General features: G+C 34.2%; 1 long non-coding RNA gene across 6 annotated transcripts; it reads left to right on the top strand.

Annotated features, from left to right (window-relative positions):
* Positions 1–8,120: 8,120 nt before the first annotated feature.
* On the top strand, positions 8,121–10,840 carry LOC145128394 (uncharacterized). 6 transcript variants are annotated; one of them, XR_013716857.1, is made up of 4 exons: positions 8,124–8,350; positions 8,463–8,653; positions 8,769–10,529; positions 10,625–10,840. It is a non-coding gene; the product is annotated as an uncharacterized LOC145128394 (long non-coding RNA). The 6 variants fall into 6 exon arrangements; XR_013716855.1 differs by having other exon boundaries at positions 8,769–10,545; XR_013716859.1 differs by having other exon boundaries at positions 8,132–8,350; positions 8,769–9,708; positions 9,865–10,629.
* The last annotated feature ends 4,828 nt before the right edge of the window (positions 10,841–15,668 follow it).

The following is a 15,668-nucleotide window of genomic DNA, read 5'->3' as shown; positions in this document are numbered from 1 at the left end:
AATCTTGTTTACAACCGTTTTAGTTTAATGTTTAGTTTAAAGTTAATCTGAACTTGAAAAATTAGATAAAACTCCCTCTTTAATTATGGTTTTTAGATTAATTTTTAGTAATTATTTTATTAGCTAAATTCGTTCCCTGTGATTGACACCCGACTTACCCAAGATATTCTATAACCTTAATAGGTACACTCCCTATAAGTGCATAATTTAGCTAAGTAGTTAGGTTTATAAATTTAAAGCTAGATAGGTATATAAAGGGCACATTAAAGTTTTTGGCGTCGTTGTCGGGGAAAGACTATTTCAGTAGTGGGTGTCCACTCTCACCCACCGCTTCCTTGACTGGTGAAGGGTCGTTAGCCAAACGGGTAGGACAAGGACTATAATTTTCATTATAAGTATAATGATAAATATAAAGTAACTAAACCTTTTATAAATTCCTAATCTTAGTTACTTTAGGAAAATGTGAATTTGGTGCTAACCCATGAAATTACACTTTGCACTTTGCTTAAGTCGTTAGTCGAGCGTGTATGGTTAACCGGCACACTAACCTGGATTTAACAAGGTAGGCAAAGGGTAACTTAATGTTTATCATAGGATTAGTGGAGCGCGTGTGGTTAACTGGCACATCGATTAAATGATAAATATTAAGGGTACCAAGTATATTTGCATGGTTATTCACACCTTGTTTTGTGATCCTCGACATCCCAGTCACAAAACTTGAGAGGGCACAATCGAGATTTAAACATGCCGTTGAAAAGTTCAATGAATCTCAAAAGATCTAGGAGTTTCAAAGCCAATTAAAAACCTAATAATTTATTTCGTTTTTCATGGTGGAAATTGGTGAATCGTCATTCACCTACCTTCAAATATTTTGTAGCTTGGATTACGGCATCCCTCTTCCAAGTTATAAAAGTATTGTGTTGGGTCCTAGCCTTAATATTTCATATTGGGTGTTATATTAAGGACTTAAATCAACTAACTTGAATATCGCGCATTGTAGATGTCTGGTTCAGACAACTATGATCTTCCCAAATCCCTAGGAACAAGCTTTCCTAACGAAGATGATGTCCCATGGTTGGTTCATGGAAATCATACTTCACCTCCTCCAACTATTGTCCCTAACCCACAAGTTTTTTTTTTTGAAAAGTTCAAGGTCACTCAAGCCCTATTGGCAAGAAAAGTCTATGTGTGCTCACATCTTGGAGATAAAGTCACATATTGACAAGCCGGGAGAGTTGGGTGTCAATGTCTTGAGGAAGTTGGTTGTTGACTAGGTTCTTCAATCACTTTCTAAGTCACATAGTGAGTTCTTTAGGACTACTACAGGACAGACCATGACATGACCCTTAATGATCTCACTTATTTCCTGGATGCTACTAAATTAGCAATGATTTGGAGCACGAGTAAAGCAAATTTGATTGGAAGATTGACTTCCCAAACTTCCATGGACATTGACAATGGTAACATTGGAAATCCAGAAAAGCTTTCTCTTCCCAATGGAAAGGGATCGACCATAGTCAACTCGGTTGACCAAATGGTAAAGAGAAAGGTTAAGTCTGAGACAGTCTCGTGTACCATTCCCAAAGAGTCGATATGCTTATATTGCTAAAGGAAGGGGTATTGGTTGCGAAGCTGCCCTGTTTACCTGAAAGATCATAAGGTTGGTCAAGTCAAAAAGTTTGATTCTACTTTTGGTAAGTCCACTGTCTAACTCTATTAAGTTCCTATTTGGAGATTCTTATTACATGATATGACTGGGTCACATGTTGAAGTTTTAAGAATCAAAGAAAAGAGAGGAAGCTTAAAGAAGAGTAAGCTGATTCTGATCGCGAAGATGGATTTCGATCGCATGGTTCGGTGATCAGAATTTTTGAGCTGCTGCTTAAGATATGTGATAGATTGCTTAGGAATAGATAACAACATAGTTTTCATATGCATTTGCATTGTAAGCATAAGTTTTTCCGCAAGTTTTAAATAAGATAAAAGTTTCGTTTTTATTTATTTTAAATATCCTTATAGTGGAATTTGTGAAAAAATTGTTGTTTATATGATTCCATTGATAGCAACATTGGAAAATGGATTTGATTCTTTAGTTTGTGGTGATGTCATAATTTACCAAATAAGGAAAGATTCTCATCAACCAAGTTTCAGTTGGATAGAAACTTGGAATTATGCAAGTTGTATTGTATGGTGAATGAGAATTTTCATCTTTGGAAAATTAAGACTAGTTCCTTGTTTACATGTATATGTGAGTCAAGTGAAGGACTAAGGGATCGACTACACATTCTTGTGCACTGGTCAAGTCCACCACAAAGATCAATAAGATTATTCGTCATGATTTACTGAAGTTCAGTAAATATGGTTACACTTACAAGTTTAAGTATAAATTTGAAACATTGGAAAAGTTTCGGTGTATGGCAGAACGAATGAGAAGAATCAAATTTGGCAGAAAGATAAAAGTTTCTCAAATCTGAAAAGATGGGAGAGTACTTTAGTATCATGTTTTATGATCATCTTAATGATTATGAAACCATATCACAATTGGTTATCTAATGACATCTTAGTGCATTTTTTGACTGAGAAGAGGAATCGTGAATTGTTGAATTGGTTAAATCAAAAGATGAATCATACATAGTTCCAAAACAAGTATTAGAGTCATACTCCAATATTGTAATTTGAGTGACACATCTTCAAGAAGGTTTATTAACACTTATCAAATGTAAGAGTAAAATGTGTCCTACTCTTGTACCTTTGAAATTGGTAAGTTGTGATGTTTTGGATAAAACAGAGGCCAACTTAGGCCAATTGTGTGAAGTGGTTGTCTTGATAAGAATCTGCACTATCTTTTGAATATTTGTTTGTCAAGCAATGGGTCAAGAGGACAGTGGGAGTCTAAAAGATCTTGAAAGAATCTAATCAAGAATAAAACCTGTAGTTTTTCACTAGCACACGACTGGAGGTTTATAACCTTTCGTGTTGACGTATTCCTATTTCTGTGCCCATTCTAGTTAAAGTTGGATTTGCATATGAGTTCTGATAGTTATCAATTGATTTCATCACAACTTGGAAGCAATGGCAAGCACTTATGCTGCCAGGTGGCAAGAAGTTAAGACTGCACAAGTTCAGTCCATATGAATTTGTCACTAACCGTGTCTTGTGATTATGGTTTTGACAAATTCACATGGAAAGGAACACATACACCATCAAATCTAAGTGTCATAAGGTTTCTCTCCGATTCATGAAAATGATGGTGAGGAAACGCTTTCACTAAGAGGTTTTAAGTAGATAGCAATTGTGATATTTCCATTCTCAAAGTCGTTAGTGGAGCGTGTGTGGTTAACCGGCACACTAACATGGACTTGTGAGAAATGGCAAAGGTCTAAACAATTGAGACTATGATTACGGCATCCCTTTTCATAGTTCTGAAATTGTTTAGACACACATGTGTGCTATCTAAGGAAAGGTGTATGATTTTGATAAAGTTTTATCAAAGCATCTAGTATGAGAAATATGAACTTTGGTAATAAAGTCAATAAAGTATTGATTTCTAGAAGTCCAGCTGATTTCTGAGTACATGTCAAAGCTAGTGGGAGCATAAGTGTTATACCAATAATCATCATATTAGTAGGAGCATGATAATTATGATAAGTGTTGCAAGTTAGCAATGTTAATAATAGAAAACAAAAGTTTCAATTGGGAAAAGTTGTTTTGCTATACTTAAGGGAGAGAAAATTATACTTCATTTCAATTCAAATCTAAAAGCTTAGATCGTGAGATTTTAATCATCTTTAGTCAATGATATATATATATATATATATATATATATATATATGAATTTTATGTTGGAATGGCTTAACTTGAGGAAATTCTATATATAGTGCGTTCTAAAAATTCAATTATGATTACGGCATACCTCTTCATAGTTGAATTATGAAAACATGGCAAATAAAAAAAATATTGTAGCAAAAGACTGGTCTAGAATCATGTCTTTATGTGAGACATCATGAATCGGGTCTGATATGCTTTGGGTATAGGATCGATTGCATGTGCTATAATATTTATCCTTTCTAATTTTTCCAAAGTGCCTGGGGCATTAAGAGGGGAAAAGGTCTAGAATTGGATATGACTAAAATGATTAAGCAATTGTCGAGGACAATCTAAGGTTTACCAAAGATTGGTTGCCCATGGACAGTTGGAAGTATAATGTTAATTTTAGAACGACCATATTGACATATTCTGAAAAAGAGGCAACTCTTGTTCAGAAGTGATAATCAAAATGGGAATATGGAAATGTCTCCATGGGTTGGAAACTATTAAATACGTGTAAGATTAGAAAACTTAATGCGAGAAGGATGTTCAAAGCAATGTACTTTGAATATGAGACTTCATTTTCATGGAGTTGATCTCCATTGGAATACTCTGTAATGTCTGTTGACAAGTCTTTTTGACTTTGTGCATAATAATTACAGAGCATCAGTGCATATAAGTTTAAAATCTAACAGATTTCGGTAAATGGCAGGAATTTGGAATTCTTGCATTTGCGGTAAGGATTTGGGATTGTGAAATGAGAATCATTGGAATTATGTTCAATCGATCTATTCCACAAAGTAAAGATCATAGACAAACATAGTATGCATACTTGGTGTATGGCATGACTATTGTTTAGAAAACATAGTGTACATGCTTGGAACATGGGACAACTATTGTTTTAATTCAAGTATAAAGTTGATAATTTGAAACAGTATACAATGAATGATGTGTAATAAATATGGTGATAAATAAAAGGTGTTCTATTTATATTCATAAGTTCTGAGACCATATTGGATTCGATTATTCTTGTGTTTCACTTTGCATGTTTTGAATTCCAGAATAACTAGGTCATTCTTCCTGAATGACTAAGTTGTTCAAACCATCCACAGTCGATAATACGTTGGAAGTAGGTATTAAGACAAGACTGCCATGAAGCTGGTTTGTAGATGTCCAAGGTATTGGACATAGCAAGAGTTGCTACAACATTCATGAGTGCTCATAAGTTTTGAGTATTGGATTAAACCCACGCTCATTTGACTCACTTCATGGATTTTATCACGAGTGATCATGAGACGATAATATCTTATATTCTTCAAACCTATAGATATGATTTGTTGCCAATGAGTTGGTTATACATTGATTGTACGAAAACAAATTGGTAACTCAATGTTATAAAACATGCCTTTGTGTATGATTCAAAAAGTAGTAGGACAAGCATATGAGTCGAAGTTTATCCATTCCTTTTACCCTTGATGGGATAAAAGCGATGTATGTGGGCCCCTCGATGATTTAGTGATGACACCCTTAAGTGCTTGGCCAAGCCTGGACTCAATTAGTCGGTTGTCATAAATCGAAAATCGGGAAACAAAAAATGGACAGAAAGAATGATTATAATCCATGTCTCAGTCCATATGATATCTAGAGTGGAGGAATATATGATCCCCTATCTAATGGACGCGTCATTTATTTGTTCAGAGTTCGACAGCGGCTTTAAGAGCCACGATTGCTAGTCAGGTTTTGGGGTCATATGCAATAATAGTTTTAGACTTATCCAAGTGGGAGACTGTTGGATTAGTGTCTAAACCCATAACTATAATTGGTATGTACTTGACCCGACTTGGCATGGTCCATTTAGGTTGCACTTCACCGGAATAATTGATATGGATAGTCTTTTAAGAATAGTATGTTTATCATTTATATTAATATATTATAAGTTCTAATATATTAATATGGAATCATATTATTTAATTATTATTGATCAAGAATTAATTTAGTGATAAAAAAGGAACTAATTAAATATGGACTCTTTTATATATATATATATATATATATATATATATATATATATATATGTGTGTGTGTGTGTGTGTGTGTGTGTGTGTGTGTGGAATGGGCCAAGTTCAGTTAGGTTGGGCTAAGCTTTCATGGATAGTCCATGGAGTGTTTAACCCATGGATCCTATGGAAATGAAAGGTCATGGGTATTAGGGTTTACATGAATGTAACCCTAATCCTCCATACTATATAAGGAGGTCTTTGGCACATGAAATGGAACTAGTGTGTGTGGATACAAGAGTGGGCCGATTTCTAGTGTGCATTCTATTCTCTCAAGTTTTCCACGGTGGTTTTGGTGATTTGTGATTCCACTTGAGGATTCCACACTATTGGGGCTAAGCTCTTAATGATCAAGACTTCAAGCTCCATCAAAAGGTATGTTATCTAACTAGGCTTTTGTAGTATAGTTGCTTCACATTATGCTAGTTAGGATGAAACCTTGGAATATTGAATATTTGCATGTATAATAGAGAAAACATAGATCCAAGGTTTATAGGGTTGCATGTACACCATAGGAGTGTTAGAATGCTCAAAACCCATCAATATCAACCGCCTCTTCCTTTTATTGGATTAAGTGTCTAACCTCATTACTATATATGGTATGTACTTGAGTTGATAGTAGCAATGTCTTTTTAGGTTACCTTCAAACCTGACAAGTGAATAATTGAATAGGATAATTGTTAGAGAGAGAAGAATGATTTATTAATGTATAATCGATATAATATATTAATTAGAAATCATACTGTTTAATTAATATTTAATCAGAAATTAATTTGGAATTAATTTTGGGATTAAAGGAATTAATTGAAACTGCAGGGACTAAAGGTGACAATGTTAAATAATTGAGCATTGAGCATTCTAGAACCTCCCTAATGGAGGGGAACGAATTCTAGGGTGTTCCTAGGGTTTCCTTGGGCTCTAAGGGTGCCTTGGATGCATTAGGGAGGAAGTTAAGGGATTAGGGTTATCTTGGATACACCTGCCTAATCCAATACCTTCCTAGCACATATATAAACCCTCTGAGGGTTAAACTTTGGCCTATGCACTCCAAAAAGAACCTAAGGGCCGAAATTCTATTCTACTTCTCTCTCTCTCTCTCTCTAAAGTATTCCTTGGTTGCTAGGTTTTTTTGTGAGCCATTAGAGGCACAACACTTGTGGCGCTTGCTACCAAAGTTCAAGATCTTCAAGGATTTGATTGTTATTACAATATAACAATCAAGGTATGTACCCTAACCCTAATTATATGTTAATTTCGAAAATTACATGCTCCTCCTAGGGTTTCTAGTTCTTGTGTTCAATGCTTGTATGTCTAATAGTGAAAACATAGATCCTAAAATCTAGGGTTGCATGCACACATAGGATTGTTTGCTATCTATAAAACCCATCAATGGTATCAGAGCGTATGTTTTTTTTTTTCAATTAGATTTGGTACAATTTATTGAACTAGACAAAATTGGGGTTTATGGCTATTAAACCCTAAGGCCTTTAAATTTTCGCAAATTACGGTTTAAGAACCTTGTTTTTCGAAAATCCCTAAGTGTTTTTAAACTCTTTCCTTTGGCCACCTAGGAGTCTAAATCTAGGGTTTCCTAACCCTAGGATTTTTATTTTCTAGGCAAGGTTGAAAGTCTTTCCTTCTACTCCAAGGAATAAGTTAGTAGGTTGTTATTTTTGGTAATTATCTTGTTAATTGTTTAATTGGATAATTAAAGATATTCCTACCCTAACTTTCGAAATCCATGGATAAATAATTAAATTAAGTTAATCTGTTTAATTTAAATTGGTAATCCTTATTTGATTTAATAATTTAATTAATTGTTTAATTTTTAGATAATTATTAAATCAAAGGTTTTTTAAAATTTTAAATTTTAAATTAAATGGTTTTAATTTTTGAAAATTTTAATAAAATTAAAAAAACCCTAGTATTATAAAAGTATAAAATACACTCTTATATTATATGTAACATTAAAAGTTTAATATTACTATATATATATATATATATATATATATATATATATATATATATATATATATACCATCTTATAAAGAGTTTATAAGTGTAGATCCCACCAATTTTAAGACATCTATCTTAAAATACAAGGAGAACAATTATGGACCATTGGATCTCAAATGGATGGTGATGATTCTTCTAATCCTAATCCTGATGAAATGGTTTTAACCAATAGAAATGAAGTAAATTGTATTCATCTTAAAAGATGACACGGAAGATACAAACAACTCATCCTACCCCACCTTCTTCACATCTCCATGGCGGGCAATTTAAATCTTTTTGAAATCGTATTTTCAGGAACCAAAAAGGCATTTCTTTCACTTTCTCGCTTGCTCCATTCAACATCAGGTCAAGCCATTTTTCCTGGAAAAAACCCTACCCGCTATCATCTCCCCTTCACTACATCCTCTGTTGGACCACCATCAGATCCTTTGTTCATTGGTCATGTATAGTTCTTGGAGGGTTCGATTCAGGTAAGAATCCTCTTATTGATTTCCTCTACGCGTCTCTCTCTCTCTATCTCTCTCTCTCTCTCTCTCTCTCTCTCTCTCTCTCTAAAAACACTGATTATCTCGAATCGTTCAGGTTATCATCTAAAATCCACCCCACCTATGCAACGGTTATGGTGGATTTAGAGATATCTTGCACCCCAACAACGGTTACACACCACTGCATCAATCGACTCCTTATTCTTACTTCTTATTTGTTTGCATCCTCAGTTGGAATTGAAAATCTAAACGCCCAGATCTGGAGTTGTTAGATGCGACACATCAAATGTTAGAGCTTCAAGATTTTGTTTATCTCTCCCGTTTTTTAAAATATGCTCAATTTTGTTTCTGATTTTTTTGTTTATTTTGTAACATAAGAATGCTCGGATTTTCGTTGTTGCAGATATATCAGCAAAGTGTTTTTATTGCTCTACTACTCCAGGTAATATTTTTGACCTAGACACGGTTTGATAGGGTTTTCCATGCCCTTAGTCACCATCATTTATCATCGTCAACATCGTCAACGATTTTGGAGTTTTTGGATTTAAACAAAGAAACAATGTACAACCTCAAATAGAATGATATACAGTAAGATTCAACATGATGATGATGTTTCATGTATGCGTTTTTATGGATGTGTTTTCTTCTCCAGACCACACACATACACACCTCTGTAACCGTCGTTTACAGCCACCCCCACACGCTCTCGATGCTAGAATCCCGCCATCAGGTACTCCAAAAGTAATTTATGTGTGTGAACAATTTTTTTTGTGGTTTTGTAGTTTCTTTAATGAAGTTTGTGTGGGTTTTTGGGAAGAGCATCAAGATCCAAACACACACAACACACACACACATTTTCTTTGATCTTACTTTCATTAACTACTAATAACTGTTTTAATGTTTGGTTATACTAATCATGTATGAAATGGAGTAAATTATGATTTGATTCAAAAGGAAAAGGTACGATGAAGGCATATTTCTCTGTATCCTCTCTTTTACTCTATGTGTGTAAACCCATACGGTAATCATTTGTCCCTTGGTTGCAAATGGTGACAAACAAGAACAGGGGAAGTACACAACTCCATCACCATTGTTTACAGCCACATCCCTATACCCCCCTCTCTCAGCCACTTATTTGAATTTTAAGCTAAATCTGGATGAGGTAAACCTCAAACTTCTGGTTTTACTTTTTTTTCCTTTTTGATTGTTAATTTTCGTTTTTGTGAAAAGGTTTTGTGTCGTCAACTTAAGGTCAACACAATCTGTATCAATCAGGAAGGATTGAAGGAAAAAGGGGGAAGGCTTGAAAGGAAATGGGTTTGTTCCTCTATTTTGTGATTCAGGTTCAAAAAATGTTCATGTTTTGCTAAATGTACTGATTTCATGTTTACTTTGGTTTTAATGATCAAAAGGAACTATACCATTGTTTGATTATATGAAGGTTTTTTGGTTAAAAATGTTATGTTTTGCTGAAGCCCTAATTTATTTTGTCAAATTAGGTGATTTAATTTTGGTAGTTTGGTGTTGGTGATCGTCTGAGACAACTGGTGCATCTTCATATGTTGATTTTTGATCTTAACGTGTCTCAATCTTTCAGTGATATGTTTTCATTTTGCTCATATAAAAAATTTCTGGATTGTTTGACCATATTCTTACCCTCTGTTGCAAACTGCGAATCCTTTTAGGCAACTTTGGGACTCTAGATCTTGGACCCATGTTTCATCATCTTTACAACTTTTTGTTGAATTTAATTTTCTTTTCAAGAAGAATGGTTTATTAGAAGCAAAAATGGCGATAAAAGAAAGATTGTTATGTTTTATAGATTGATTTTGTAATCGTTTCATTTGGGAAAATTTGAAAGAAATATGAAATTATGTTTTATAGATTGATTTTGTAATGGTTTCATTTTGTTGAAAGTGTAACTTCTTAAATTAGACTCTAAGATTTTGTGTGACTATGTATGTATGTGATTGTTTGTGGGGAACTGATACGTTATTCAAATGAAAATATATGAATCTAGAAATATGAAATTTTTTTTTCTCAGATTTAAATTGTTCTTATGTGTGTTTTGACTGTGTGTAACTGTGTGCTTATGCATGATTGTGCATTGGACCGATCGAACCTCAAGATTATCCGAGTAACAAACCTCTGACCTTCCATTGGTGTAACTTCTATTTTTTGTATACTTTGTTTCCTTCTTTTTATTTTTTATGTAACAATGATGTTGAACACCTCAAGATTGTTGCTTTTTTTTCTCAGGTTCATATCCAGAGTAGCCTTTGTTGCATTTGGGTGCATGTACCTTTAATTATACTAGAAAACTGTCTTTTTTTGAGTTGACAAAATTAATCGTGATGTGAGCCTTTGATCTTATCTTTGGTTAGTGATCTAATGTATCCAATTATAGAGGAAAGTCATATTTTTATGATTATAAAATATTTGGTTAAATAATATTTGGAAGATTGCATCTCTAGGTGGGTATACAATGAGAGAAATTGTTTTAGTGCCTTCTTCTCTGTTGATCTTTGTCTCGAGTTTACTTATAATTTTGGGGTTGATTTGTTTCTATTTTTATCATATATATCTAGAACTTGTATCCACCTTGTGAAGCTAACAAGTAAAAAAATAATGGGTTTGGTGGGTGAAATACATGATTTAATTTTTTTATATAAAAAATCATGAGCTGTACTTCTAACCAAAAGAAAAGGCATATGGTAATTCATGGTTGTCCATATACAGAAAAAGCTGACAAAGCTAAACATAGTTAAGTAATTGATTTTTATTACAAGTTGTTGCTTAAAATCCACAGAACAAAAAGAAATATAAACGTGGATTACAAATAAACTAAAAGGAGATATAAGAATACATGATACTTACGTTTAATTATAACAACTATAGTTTCATATAAGTGATTATGTAATAAATGAGTTTTTCGCCATCATAAAATACACATAACAATAATAAATTTTTGTTATAAATGTCAAAACCTTTTCAAAATTTAAAAATTACATGTGATTAACCAAAATTTTATATAATCGTTTCATTTGTTTATGGTGAAAAACAATGTATTGACATTTAACTATAAGTAATAATAATGGATGTATAATTCCTTAGCTATAATACCATCAAATTTCTATATTTTATGGATAAAAACAATATTAAGCAAATAAATATGTTGTCTTTATTGGTAACAAAATCCAAGTATATTTTGTTATTATGGGTTATATAGTTACAAGTTCATTGTTACTACGAATACAGTTAATCCCTGAAAGGAACAAATCGTCAGAATGAAACTAATCAAAAGGAAACAGTTTGACGATCATCGAAATGACACTAACGTTCAGAAACTAATCGCCGGAGTGAAACGAATCGCGGCCGCCGCATCGCGCGGGTACGCTACTAGTATATATATATATATATATATATATATATATATATATATATATATATATATATATATATATATATATATATATATATATGTCACACCCCCAAAACCTATGAACGGCGGAAACGTTCTGGGGTGGAGGACGTCATGTACAGTATCACAACAATGCAAGTAGTAAACAAGCAACAACATCATCCATTGCATTAATAATATAATTTCATACAAGTGTGTTCTGTCAAGTTTTAAAGACACAAAAACAATATACATCAAAATATAAGATGAGTCTTGAACGAACTCCATCTTCTCAAAACCTGGCTCCGGTACCTGTCTACTGGTGACCTGAGAATACAAGTTATTTTGAAAGAGTTTATCAGCTTTAAAGCTAGTGAGATCATAAGTATATTAGTGTCTGTGTTTGTATGAAAGCATTTGTAAGATGTTTTGTAACATGTACTGTATATGTTTGTAAAAAGTTTGTATTTGTTTGAACTCTCCTAGAAAACCCTATGTTTCCTACTAAAAGTAGCCTTCTACCAAGGCATCTAGTGTCTGTGTGTGTATCTCTTGTAAAAGTGTGTATTTTCCCAAATCCGACTATCATTAACCAAAAATATAGTTTTTACATCATTGTTTATTGTGTGAATAACACAATATAAAGTGCAAGGGAAAATGTTATAGTACTGTAGTGCTGTATTAAGTAACTACTGCTGTACTAACTACCTTAAGCCAAATGTAAAATTTTAAGGTAACATGTGATCGACCTGTATCTTGCTACCGACTCAATAGTAAAACGACAATGTAAGATGCCGTAAAAATGACGTTTGGCACCCGTAGACTTGCAAGTCCCACTGTAGCGAGCAGCAAGGTGTAGGATAGTCAATCCAGTATAGATCTATACACAAACTCATACGCTCCCAAATTAAGGAGATTCTGATACAAAAACAGTCATGACAGGTAGTGCCATGCCCTGTTTAATGGCTCACATAAATGTATTAATGTAAATGTTATGTGATTTGTGTGCTAGCTGTATTGTGTTCTTTCTCTGTCTAGCTTGTATGTTTGTTTCTCGTCATAGTGTCTATTGTTTGTTTCTCATCACTCTGTATTATGTTTGTTTCTCATCACTCTGTTTTATGTTTGTTTCTCATCATAGTATGAATTGACTCATGTATGAACTGACATCATTGTATGTTTCATTGTTCTAGTAATAGTATCTTCCTAAACTACCCCTATGGTAGCTTACTAGCAATGTATGAACATGTTTGTATACCCTTGCTACCCAAGGGCATGTAACTGAATGAAAGAAATAACCTTTTATATCCATATACATATACATAATATATAACTAGGATTCAAACGACCTTCAGACAACTAACCTTGATACTCTAAGTCCACAACCAAACAAGGAACAGGAAATAATGTAGGCTAGCAGTCCTAAGTCCTTTCAATCCTACTTATATAACTATATCTATATAGATACACAGAATATAAGTTTAAAAGAGTTTAAGTAAAAGTATTTGATAAGTAAAAGAGTTTGTAAAGTAGTTTGAGGTAAAACAGTTTGATAAACAGTTTGAAAAGTAAGAAAACCATTTGTTTGGTAGTTATTAATCATAGGTGATTGATATAATAACTATAGTTGTTCAACTTGTATTCCCCCCCATAAAAGCATTTAAAAACATTTAAAAGGTTAATTAAGGGGTATGAACTCACCTGTAGTGAGTGGTTTGGATGAACTGAAGAGATAGGATTGCTAAGTGTCAAGTGAAGACTTGTACACACACAATGATCCTATTTAACATATAAATACACATATATGTATTCAATTAGTCTTTAAACAACTAATTTATAAAGTTAAGACATCCTAAGACAATTTAAACACTTTATATAAGTGTTATAAGTCCCAAGGATTGCATCTAAGTGTTGTAGGACCAAGCTATGGGGTTTAGGGTTCAAGGGAACCCCTTTCATGAGTTTACGGTTTCTTGACCATAACCACATGAGTTTACGGTCGTAAACCCATGAGTTTACGGTCGTAAACTCACACCCCTTTGACCATTTGTTGTTTTGAAGGTTTCTAAGTCCTTAGAAGTGTTTCCTCATGAAGTATAAACCTAAGGAAGAAGTTAGGGCACCATTTCACTCCTATATGGAGTTTACGGCCCTAATACCATTTCCCTTTGGGTTTACGGCCGTAAACCCTTATGGATGATGGTATTTTGATGTTTCCAAGTCCTTAACATATCAATGAAGGGATCTATGCTAGTTACCAAGGCTTAGGGTAAGCTAGGGCACACATTGGTACCCTTTTTAGGGTTTACGGTCCAAGAACATCTTGGACCGTAAACACCTTGATCTTGGTGTTTCTTGGGTGGTTTCTTGTTATAATGAAGTGTAGCAAGCTTAAACATACTCTAGGATAGAAGTACTTACAATATAGAAGCTTGAAATGAGCCAAAAGTCCAAGAAGACTAGTGTGTGTTCTTGGTGAAACTTGAAGATTTGATCTTTTGGAAAGATCTAACGGATAGAAGTGTTTTAAATCACTAGATTAAGTGATATACTAACTTAAAAGGGCTAGAAACACTTACTAGATTGAAGATCTTGAATAAAACTTGGATGATACTTGAGAGGATTTGATATTTGTTCTTGAGAATTTGTAAAAATGATATAAAATGACTAAGTGTCATATATATTCTCTCAAATTTAGGGTTTTTGGATGTAAATATTTTATTCAGGCAGTAAACTCCAATTTCTTGGAGTTTAGGAATAACAGTGATGCACTATAACCCTAGGGCTTCCTCTCTCCTGATATCTCCTAAAGTGTAAATTCTAAAATACTCAAACTTATTCCAAAAAGTCTGAAAATTTAACAGTAACTGTTTTGACTTCTATTGACTTGACATGTTGTACATAATAGAAATTTCGGGTTGTCACATCATCCCCTCCTTAGAAGGAATTTCGTCCCGAAATTAGAATTTAAGCAAATAAGTAGTTACAGATAACTAAGTAAAAAGACGTGGATATTTCAGTTTCATCTGATTCTCTCGCTCCCAAGTGAATTCAGGTCCTCGCTTGGCGTTCCAGCGAACCTTCACTATCGGGATGCGGCTTTGTTTCGTTTGCTTGACCTCCCGGTCCATGATCTCTACTGGTTCTTCCACGAAGTTGAGGCTCTCGTTGATCTCGATCTCGTCGAGTGGGATTACAAGAGTCTCGTCGGACAGACAGTTTTTCAAGTTCGAGACGTGGATGGTAGAATGTACGTTACTGAGTTCACTCGGTAAGTTAAGTTTGTAAGCTACAGGGCCGATTCTGGCAAGAATCTCGAAAGGCCCAATGTACCTTGGATTTAGCTTTCCACGCTTTCTGAAGCGTATCAAGCCCTTCCAGGGTGAGAGCTTTAATAGAACATGGTCGCCCACCTTGAACTCCAACGGTTTTCTGCGTTTATCAGCGTAGCTTTTCTGTCGGTCTCTGGAGGCTTTCAGTCGTTCACTATCTCTGTCCGAGATAATGGATATAGGAACACCGTGCAGTCGTACAATCTCTCTAATGTAAGTTCTTGTAAGCTTCTCCATCTTGTCTGTCTCTTTGATAGGCAGGAAGTGCGCGGACTTGGTCAATCTGTCGACGATGACCCATATGGTATCAAGTCCACCCGTTGTCTTGGGCAACTTGGTTATGAAATCCATAGTGATCCGCTCCCACTTCCATTCTGGGATCTCAGGCTGTTGAAGATGACCTGAGGGTTTCTGGTACTCGACCTTGACCTTTGCGCAAGTAAGGTATTTACTTACGAAGGTAGCAATCTCTGCTTTCATGTTAGGCCACCAGTATAACTTTTTAAGATCTAGATACATCTTATCTGAACCTGGGTGGACGGAATAACGAGTGTTGTGCGCCTCGTTCATG

The sequence above is a fragment of the Lactuca virosa genome, chromosome 8 (genome assembly GCF_052849685.1).
Source record: "Lactuca virosa cultivar CGN04683 chromosome 8, Lactuca_virosa_CGN04683_v6, whole genome shotgun sequence".
NCBI lineage: Eukaryota > Viridiplantae > Streptophyta > Magnoliopsida > Asterales > Asteraceae > Lactuca > Lactuca virosa.
This window is presented reverse-complemented; position numbering and strand designations above follow the sequence as displayed.